This window comes from Lactuca virosa, chromosome 6, assembly GCF_052849685.1.
Source record: "Lactuca virosa cultivar CGN04683 chromosome 6, Lactuca_virosa_CGN04683_v6, whole genome shotgun sequence".
Taxonomy (NCBI): domain Eukaryota; kingdom Viridiplantae; phylum Streptophyta; class Magnoliopsida; order Asterales; family Asteraceae; genus Lactuca; species Lactuca virosa.
This window is the reverse complement of record NC_136431.1, coordinates 67232744-67241453: the sequence shown is the minus strand read 5'-3', so window position 1 is coordinate 67241453 and position 8710 is coordinate 67232744. Positions and strand designations below refer to the sequence as shown.

Sequence of the window (8710 nt, the reverse complement as noted above, 5' to 3'; positions counted from 1 at the left end):
AACATTATTTAATACAGTATCGTCAATTTCTCGAGAAAATATTTATGGTACGTTTTTAATGGATTTAATTGAAAAAATCGAAGTTTATTTCCATCAATTTATGTATCAAATTCTTTGATCCCCTAATTATAATGTTTAGTTATAACTTTGCAATCAAAGTTGTTGATTTTTATCAAATATATACTTTAATTCATACCATTTTTTTTATTTTTTATACAATAATAGATAAAAGTTGATCTAGATTTGTTAATTATTTATAACAAAGTCATAAAAATATTAAAAAAATCACTTTGAAGTTTAAAAAATTCAGTTAATTTAGATTTCAGTTTATTTTAATAGCCCGTAGATGTTAAAAAAACAAACATTCTTCTTTTTTCAAACTGCAGACGTTTGGTCCACCTTTTCTACTGCAGAGGTCTACATATGTGATCCGCAGACTGCAGACATTTTGCATAAAAAAAAAACAGCACCTTAGATAATAAAAATACTTTAATGTTTGAGTATCTCAGTCTTGATTTTGAGAAATCTCACACCATGAAAAGATTGATTTTCAAAACAAATATAACACCTTATTAAAATAAATTGAATCAAAAAATCTTGAATTAGCCAATCTTAAAATATGAGCTCATGAATCAAAAGTTCTATAATCAATCTGTTTTACAATTTGAAAACATAAGGATTAAGAAAAGGATGAGGCTGTTTTACAAACTGCATTTCTCGGATAAAGAAATAAGGATTAAGAAAAGCCAATAAATATAATGTAAATTAAAATGATGAAATTTGTCTGTTTATTTGTATTTTGACAGGAATGAAACTGACCCAAACTTTCAATGCTCCACGCGAACAGGATATCTGTCGTCGCCTGTTGACGACGATTTGACCTGCCCTACCGGCGTTGATCCACCGATTCTCTAAGATCTTCTCCGGCGACACTATCAGAGGTCTTTGAAGTTACTTCTCCTCGATTGTTTATTTTTTTCTTTTATCCACTCACAATTACATACACGAATACCAACAATCCATCGATAATTCTTCTGTATGCTTTTTCCTTCACTAGTTATACAAAATTGTCTTCGTTTTGATACCTTATTCAAAGGAAAAACCGAATAGACTGCTATGAGTTTGGTGCTATGTGTGTTCTAGGGTTTATTTGGGGGGTTTTGGTTCCTTATTTTCGTCTATTTCACAACTGGAATTTGATATGATTAGGTATTATGCAATTTTCTTCTTACAGGTTACATACGAAACTTGGTTGTTTAGCAATGTCCAGATCCCTTCTGTTAGTTACACTGCTTTTATTAATGGTGTTAACTTCCCAATTGGATTGGAACCAGAAAGTCGTTAATGAGGTAGAAACAAGATCATCAGCTCTTTTAAGAAGGCAACAACTTGTTCTCCAAAGGGAAGACTATGTAAAAGAAAAGGTACGTACCTCATTTCATTTCTTTTCTTGTCAAATTTCTAAGTCCACATTAGGTTATAATGCTGTTTTCATTTTATATTCTACATCATCTCTGCATATATAGTGACACAAGTTAAAACTCACAACATTCAACACCAAACATCTTTCCCATATGATACACCCCACAAAAAATGGCAGTGTTTACAAATCACTTGAGAGATTTAAGTCTTTAACACTAAAACACAATAGATGGATAGAAGCCCTCGATACCGAAACCAAAGCTCTTGAGGCTAAGGTTTTGTTTGACACGCCACAGCTAGCTGATAAGCTAGCTTATTTTTCGAGTTTTTTTATGTTGTTGTGTTTGGCAAAAATCAAAAAGTAGCTAATAAGCTAGCTTTTTAAAAAGCTATTTAGATTAGCTTTTTAGGAGCTTTACTAAAGTTTTACAAATATGCCCCTTAATTAGTTATAGAAACACATTCTCTTAAATGCCCTTTTATGTAAATTTATATCTTTCGGTTAGTTTTACCAAACGTTATTTTTTATTAGCTAGTTTTTCAGCTATCAACTAGCTTTGTATTTAACAACTAGTTTTTCAGTTATCAGCTAGTTTTTTATTTAATAACTGGCTTTTCAGCTAGTACCCAAACATAGCCTAAATGGCTAATCACACATGGAAACTCACTGATTTAATTATTTTAAAACTTGTATCGAAAGGGATAATGACTTGTGAGGGTAATGGATTTTACAATTGTACACATTTAGTGTCTATAAAACACCGATTTACAGTAACACTTACAATAGGTTAGCAACTTTCTTTTTTGCAATTTTGACCAAAGGTTTACTTTTTGTTACGAATCTAGCTGAATTTTGATTTTCCAAAATTTGCCCCAACTCTCTTTTAACACTTTTTTTACATTTTTTATAACTTTTTTTCCCAATGTCATCTTAAATATTTGTTTTTATGCATATTTTTTTAAAGATTTTTGGTTTTTGTAATTTTTTTATATAAATTCGTTTTTATAAATCTGTTTTTTAACTTTTTCTTACATATTTGTTTTCATGCATGTAAGGTTGTAAGAAAATGTAAAAACTCGTCTTTTTTACATATTTGTAAAAAACTAAGCTGTAAAATAAACTTTGTAAAAGAGTTACAAAATAATTCGGGCAAAAGTTGTATAAAAGTTTGTCAAAAAGGTTATGTTATAGAAACTTTTTTTAAAAAAGCATAGTTTTATAAAAAAATGACAAAATTGCAAAAATGGTTCCTGTGGTTGGCAAAATTCTGTGGTTTTGGTCCAAAAAAGTTTGGTGGTGCACCAATGGTCCAAGATTGGATCTTTTTATTGGTTTTGGTCCCTATCAACTTAAAAAGACTATTATGCCCCTTAGATTTGTTTTTTTATATATATTTATCATAATATTTTTAATTAGTTAAAAATAAAAAAATGGCCACCCCCCTCTCTATCTGATTTTATTCACACACACATACACTTATGAACATGCGTCCACACACTCAAGAACACACCCATAGTTGCCACCATCACCACCGACTTCCACCACTTGTTGTCACCATCAACGACTGCCACCACCGTGCACCACCTTCCACCGCCAACCACCATCATCTATCGTCCACTCTCTCTCTCTCTCTCTCTCTCTCTCTCTCTCTCTCTCCGCTGACCAGAAACCCCTATCTCCCCTACATCGGAAAAACATGCTTAGATCGAAAACCGTTGTCACATTTGTTAGGAAGCACCGTCAGAAACCATCTAGCCATCCATACCCAAACGACCTTCAACGGAGCCATCTTAACACCGATGTGGACCGTCGGAGCCACCTCCCTTCTCATCGGAAATAGGATTTTCAGAAGGCTCTCCATCTCCATCGTCATCTGAAGCCTCTCCCTCTCTATCGCCGGATCTGAAAACCACTCTTAAACCACCTTCACCAGAGAAGACGACTCGAGCTATAGATCTGGACTGCGATGTTATGGGTCTCTCCACCACTCTTTCTCCCTCTTCTACTGGTACGATCGTTAGAGTTTTCCAAAAGAAGATAAGGTTTTCGATGGAGAAGACGAAGATGAAGGGATGTGCTACTGGAGATGGTGGTGGTTTCTAGCTAAAAAAAAGTATATTTGGCGGCGTTGGCGGTGGTTTTCTACTGTGAAAACGAAGACGAAGGGCAGGGTTACCGGCGACGGTGGTGGTTTATGGCTAAAAAGGGGCAGATCCGACGGTGGTGGTGGTCCGGTGACATGTAGAAGGTGGTGGTCCAGCGGCGGTGGTGGTCCATCGGAAGTAGTGGTGTCAAGAAATGAAGTGTGAGAGGGAAATGGAGTCAATGTAAGGAGTGAGAGATGTAGGAGGTGGGGTGGGTGTGACTTAGGAGGGGTGGGTAGGGTGGGTTGGATTTTTCGTTTGTGTATTTATTTTTAATTAAAATAATAAGAAAACAATTAAAAAAATAAAAAAAAAAAGTTATATAAGGGTATATTCGTCATTTCAGGTGGGGTATGGACCAAAACCACACTAAAATGCCAAACATGGGACCAAAACCACACAAGGTATTCAAAATTAGACCACTAATACACCGCCAAACTTTTTTGGAATAATTTGGATCACAACCACATAAATTTACCAACCACAGGGACCATTTTTGCAATTTTGTCTAAAACAATTGTAAAAAAAGTAAAATTTGTAAAAAAAAAGTTTTAAGAAACATGTAAAAACAAAATTGAAAAAAGGGTAGAACAAATTCATAACAAAAATTAAAACTTGGGTAATAAAGTGTGTAAATTGGTGCTTTCGAGACATTTGAAATAGTTACTTTTGCCAAAATTTATCTTGACCTAAATTTATTAGTCAAACGTGTACAAAAGATTAGTAATCATCCACTAACAGTTCTCAAAAAAATCTAACTTTTATTTACCACATTATGACTTGTTTTTACAACTCTTGCATGTAATCTTTCAATTGCAGATAATCTTATCTCAGGAAAAACATATCTTGAAACTTAAAACACTTGTGCAAAGTCTTCAACAAGAGTTGCTACTGTGCAGGGGTAAAGATGACTTTTTGAATGACACTACAGTTGACCCTTTGACTCAACTCTTAAACGAACTCAAACACCAACAAATCATGGATTAGTTATATAGTAATTTATGCTTTATAGAGTTGTACAATACAACATTTTAAAACATAAATTTTTGTATATGGAGAAAAATTGTTGTGTACGAATAAGATCCTTTTTATATTGTATATGTAAGTATTATTATTATTATTATTATTTAATTTACCTTCACTTTAGATATTATGTGAAAATATCAGCAGCTTCATTCATTATCTCTCATTTTGAACATTTATTATGACCCTCATGTTAAGCCATTACTCATATGTATTGTAAATTTAATGAGATATTTATTAAAATGATCATATTTGGAAGCGAAGAGCAATATTGAAAGTCTTTCAATTGTTCTTTTGAATTATTTTATTATATTATAATATTTGTATTCTTATATTAACTTATTACCTTAAAGTATATGTTACCGGAACTTGATGATTTTAAAGTTAAGATTTATATTGGTGTTCCCCTTTACGTATAGTTAAATAGTTTCGTGTTATGATTTAAAAATGCTCAAACATTTTATTAAAATCATACTTTAATAGCTTAAAAATATTTATGAGTTTTAAAAAATTGTTAGTATAAATATCCCAATGAGTTTTAAGAAATTTAAATGATCATATATATATAAGAGAAAATAAATATTCGTATACTTTTTCTTCCTATTATTTTTAGATGATGACAATTGACAAGTGTAATAAAAACTTATTAATTTTATTAAATACGATAAGTATCACAATCGTAAATATGTAGAAATATGGTAGGAAGAAAAAATAGCGGGATATTTGATTTCTTTATATTTAAAGTAGTAGTTGATGTGGCAGTGGGACCACCCATTTTTGAAACAACATTTTTATTGCACTGATAGCAGGGTAATTGGAAAAGCTGATGGTCTAAGTTTTATCCAAATAACCACATTTCAACGTCTATTATAAAAGGATCACATATTTTGCAAAAAACAAGTCCATGAATTCGTTAAATTACCTTTTCAGAGAAAAAACTCGCGAATTATAGCCTAAAATTTGTGAATTTAATATATTTTTCTCGTTAATACGAATATTTCTTGAAAATGTCAACATATTAAGGTGTAGCAAAAATGGTTTAAGGGACATATTGTTTATACAACTTAGGTTGTGTGTTCAAAACCCTACAAAGACAATGTGATGCTATTTTTTTGTTTACCCTTTAAGAAAGGTTTTTAATGGGATTTGAACTAATTATTACATCTTATATTGTTTATATTTTTAAGAAATATTTATGTTAGGTCCCGTTTGATAGTTTCTGTCTGGAAAAGTACTATCTGGTAAAGTGCTGTCTGTGAAAGTTTTCTGACTGGAAAAGAAACCATGCTGTTTGATTGTACATCTGATTGACTGTGCTGAATGATGAAAAAAATTAATAATTCAATAAAAAATAATTTTAAAAAAATTAATAATCCAATAAAGAAAAAAAAGAGGCGGGGTTTGGTGTATAATTGTCTATCCAGCCCATTCGGCCAAAAAGATATGATTTTGAGGCTTTCTGGGAAAGACATATCTTACCAGGAAAGACCCTTTTTTGTGCAAAATCAAACAGTCTTTCCGGTCCATTCAGCCAGAAAGATCTGTTTAAACCTGGAAAGATGCGTATCAAACGGGGTCTTAGTCGATTTTGATTTTTTTCCTACTTAGTGGAAAATATATTAAACTCATCATTTATTTATTTATTTATTATTATTTTGCATAGTAGATGGCCATTTTATGATAAACAATTGAAGATATGGCTACCTTGGTCGAGTGTCATTGAATTCATGAAGACGTGTACCATTTTGTGTCCTGAGTTTATAAAAAAAGTACAATTTAATTTCCACTAACAACCTTTGTTCTTTAACTATTAAAAAGAAACATCTGTAACATTTCATTTCTACTTCCCTAATTATATATCGACTTTAAATTTTTAATATGTTTTACTAATTAGTTCATTTCATATTAAATTCGTAATATCATATAACATTTTTATAATTATATATGTAATAATTTTATCATCTTTGTATATTTTCAAAATAAAAGACCTCTAGTAGTTATCTTTTTATTTACTTTGTATTGTAAATAGTAGACAAAATTTCACAATTGGTCCCTGTGGTTTACATAATATCGCATTTTGAGGACTTCCTAGCAAAAAGTCACGCGACTGGTCCATGTGGTTTGTAAAATTACATCAAAGGTCCTCCTGCCGTTAAATCTAATTTTTCATCTGTTAGATTTTAATAAAAAAGACTATTTTGCCCTTATACCAATATTGCAATACACTACGAACCTCAAGGACCATTTGTGTAATTTTCTAAAGTTGAAATTTTGTATATATATAAATTATAAATATAAATTTTGTATATATAAAAATTATAAATATAAATTTTATATATATTTATATATATAATTTCAACAATTTGATGATTTTTTTTATCTTTTTGATATTTTGTTTTCTATTTTTATTTTATAATTTTAGTTATTTATGATTTTTAATGTTTTTATATATTTTGATTCAAGTAAATTAACTTAAATTTGATAAACCATATTAAAACCTTTTTTTTCTTAATTGTGAAATGAAACGTTGATGTTTTTTTTTAAAAAAGTTTATGTTGTTACGGTTTATTTATTTTATTATTTTTTTTTACTTTGATGCTTCATAGTTAATATCGTTATCAATTTTATGTTTGCATTTGTCGTTATCATTATTTCATCTTTTGTTTACTATTTTTGTTATACTTTTAATTATTTATTATTCTTCTATTGTTTTTATTTATTTTGATTCAAGTAACGAAAAATAGAAAAACAAAAAAACAAAAACTCAAACACCAAAGTTGTAATATACTCTAATATATTAATACATTTTACATTTTTCATATATTTTTGTTTTTTCGCATTTTTTTATTAAGTTTGGTTATTTATGGTTTTTGTATATGAGTTTACTACCATGGGTTTACGGCCCAAGGGAGCTTACGACCGTAAACTCATGGTCAAACATGGCTAAGTGTTGGTTTGAAAGCTAGGGAAGCCTTAGGGACTTTTGCTCTACACAAGGATGAGAAAGACCACCTTCAATGAGGCTTTTGCTGAGTTTACGGCCAAGCATGGAGCTTACGGCCGTAAACTCATGTACATTATGAAGTGAGTGTGGTTTAAGGTCCTACAATCATCAAGGAAGGGTTATGGGTCACTAGCTTTGCATCTTATAGGGTTTATGGTCCATACATGCTTCAACATTGAGTTTACGGCCAAGGAAGATCTTGGGCCATAAACTCAAGATGTTCTTGGGAAAAGTCATGTTTCAAGGGTGTGATTCAAGGCTTCCTAGTAGATATGAAGTGTAGGAAAGAGTACTTACGATCTAGAAGCTTGAAATGGTCGGTTTTGGCCAAGAACACTAGTGTGTGTTCTTGGTGAAACTTGAAGATCTAAGAAAAGAATGATTTCCATGGATGAAATCATGGAAGGAGACTAGATTAAGAGATGTATCAACAAGTCTAGGAAGAATACTTACTTATATGAAGATCTTGGAAGAAAGTCTTGATGATACTTGAGAGGATTTGAAGGAAAATCGGCCAAGGAAGGAAGAAATGACTAGAAATGGCCAAGTATCATATATATACACTTGAGTTTACGGCCACATGAGTTTACGGCCGTAAACTCATTGCCTTGTGGCCGTGAACTCATTTTGATGAGGTTATGGTTTGATTTGCTACACTGTGGTTCTAGCAGGTACTTTCTAACACTTATTCCTTAAGTGTATTAAGCTTAAAACTCCTTAGAATGACCTTTTACCGGGCTAGAACTCATTACCAATGAGTCTGACACTCAGTTGAGTTGATTGACTGGGTCTTAAAACCAAAAATTTTCCGGGTTGTCACAGCGTGCACCTCTAATTCTTTTATAAAAGTTCATATCTTCTTTATATGAATCTTGTTTCTTACCCTCTTTATATATCTATGTAGCTCTCTACTAGTACTACAACTTTCCTTAAGGTTGCATTGTCAAATATTCACTTTTATTTTTAACCCATATTTTATATCTTTCTAAAAATCGTATTTTCTTCATACGAACTCCGTTTTTGTCCTTTTTCTTTTTAAAGTTCTTATCTTTCGGAGTACTACGAATTTCCCTTTAGTGACGTTAACCCAAACTCAACCGATTTCTTTATAACATT

The 8710-nt window shown here is 31.3% G+C and overlaps 1 long non-coding RNA gene across 1 annotated transcript; it reads left to right on the top strand.

The window, feature by feature from the left end:
• Window positions 1-774: 774 nt before the first annotated feature.
• On the top strand, window positions 775-4720 carry LOC145120582 (uncharacterized). Its single transcript, XR_013714244.1, has 3 exons — window positions 775-941; window positions 1235-1424; window positions 4387-4720. It is a non-coding gene; the product is annotated as an uncharacterized LOC145120582 (long non-coding RNA).
• The last annotated feature ends 3990 nt before the right edge of the window (window positions 4721-8710 follow it).